The following is a 2047-nucleotide window of genomic DNA, read 5'->3' on the forward strand; positions in this document are numbered from 1 at the left end:
ATGTTAAATAATAAATAAGAATAGGTTCTGATTGACTATCGAAAGAGACTTTTGGAAAAATTGGCGATTTGCTAACAAATAGAGAAAATGAAGTTGAATTAGCTAAATGAGTAAAGCATACTGAGAAATTATGTGAAATCGGTTTCCTACAAGTTTTCACCATCAGTAATTTGATAAGCGGCATCCAGTGTTAAATTCTCTTGAATAGTTTACTTAAAGTAGCTTTGTTTAAATTTCGCAATAAAAAATTATTAATTTTTCTAAATCAAATCATGGTTATGATAAATTTGGTACTTGGTATAATTAAGACATCAATCCCTGAGGACAATACTCTACACATCATTATATTATAAAACTACAACACTGTACACTTGCAGTTTGCATCGGTCAAGTTTTTCGCGCCGTTGCCAGGGATTGAGTTTTCCTTATTTTTGCCAATATCGATGCAAAGTAATCTTTGTTTTAATTTAGAATTTTATTTTATTTTACATTTATTTTATTTTATTTTATTTTATTATTTTTCTATATTTATGGTGTGTTTTTTTATGTTGGATGCGCAGTGCTAGAACCCATGCCATTATTCGTTTTGATCCAAAGATTGAAAGAACGCTTAGAGCACTAAGGAAAAAGAGGGTATTAGCCATGGAGAACAGACAAGATAATGCACAGCCACATGCCTTGAAGGATTATGTACGACCAATTGTGAATGACAACTATTCAGGTTTTAGATGCTAGCCCATTAATGCCAACAATTTTGAGCTCAAACCCGCATTAATCAGCATGGTGCAGCATGCCCAATTTAGTGGATCGCCACTTGATGATCCCAATATCCATCTGGCGATGTTTTTGGAGATTTGTGATACTGAAGACACCATTTGAATGAGATTATTCCCTTTCTCTTTGAGGGATAAAGCAAGAGGTTGGCTACAGTCGCTACAACCTAGGGATATCACTAGTTGGCAAGACATGGCAGAAAAATTTCAAGCTAAATTCTTTCCACCTGCAAAAACAGCTCAACTCAGGAGTGAGATTGGTCAATTCAAGCAACATGATTTTGAATCACTCTATGAAGCATGGGAAAGGTATAAAGATTTGATTCGACACTGCCCACAACATGGATTGCCGGATTGGTTGCAAATTTAGATGTTCTATAATGGGTTAAATGGGCAAACTCGGACTTTAGTTGATGCTGCATCTGGAGGAACTTTGATATCAAAGACACCTGAGGGTGCTACTGCTCTTTTGGAAGAAATGGCCTCAAATAACTATCAATGGCCAATTGAAAGAACTATGGCTAAGAAAGTTGCTGGAATTCATGAATTGGAGCCATTTGCTGCACTTTCAGCTCAAGTCGCTTCTCTATCCCATCAGATTTTAGCTTTGACAACTTAGAGGATACTACGAGGTGTAGAATATGTGGCAGCTACAAGTAGGACAGAACTGAGCATTCGAGTGAGTCAAGAGGAGGTTCAATACATCAATAATCGGAGCTACAATTATCGTGGTGATCCTTTGCCACAATATTACCATCCAGGGCTTCGAAATCATGAGAATTTGTCTTATGGAAATATAAGGAATGTGCTGCAACCTCCTGCAGGATTTTAGAGTCATCAAGGTGAGAAGAAGATGTCACTTGAGGATGCCATGATATCTTTTGTTGAGGACAAAAAAGTCAGGTTTAAAAAGACTGATTCTCGGTTGGACAACATTGAGACTCATTGTAACAACATGGGAGCCACCATGAAGAATCTTGAAATACAAATTGGGCAACTAGCCAAGACCATAAATACCTAATAGGGAGGAACTTTTCCTAGCAACACAAAAGTGAATCTTAAGGAACAATGCAATGTCATCACACTTAGGAGTGGAAGAGAAATTGAGAAAACACCAGTAATGGAAACCATGTCCACACCTACAACTGAAAATAATGGTCGAAGCAAGAATACAGGGGAAGAAGAGGAGAATGTGGATGACACACTAGGAGAGACTGACACGTCACTGACAATTTCATTTCCTTACAATCCCCCTATTCTCTCTACTCCACTTC

At 37.3% G+C, this 2047-nt stretch overlaps 1 non-coding gene across 1 annotated transcript; it reads right to left on the reverse strand.

Annotated features, from left to right (window-relative positions):
• Positions 1-1014: 1014 nt before the first annotated feature.
• On the reverse strand, positions 1015-1121 carry LOC131147292 (small nucleolar RNA R71). Its single transcript, XR_009134683.1, has one exon. It is a non-coding gene; the product is annotated as a small nucleolar RNA R71 (small nucleolar RNA).
• Positions 1122-2047: the final 926 nt, after the last annotated feature.

The sequence above is a fragment of the Malania oleifera genome, chromosome 1 (assembly GCF_029873635.1).
Source record: "Malania oleifera isolate guangnan ecotype guangnan chromosome 1, ASM2987363v1, whole genome shotgun sequence".
Classification (NCBI taxonomy): Eukaryota; Viridiplantae; Streptophyta; class Magnoliopsida; order Santalales; family Ximeniaceae; genus Malania; species Malania oleifera.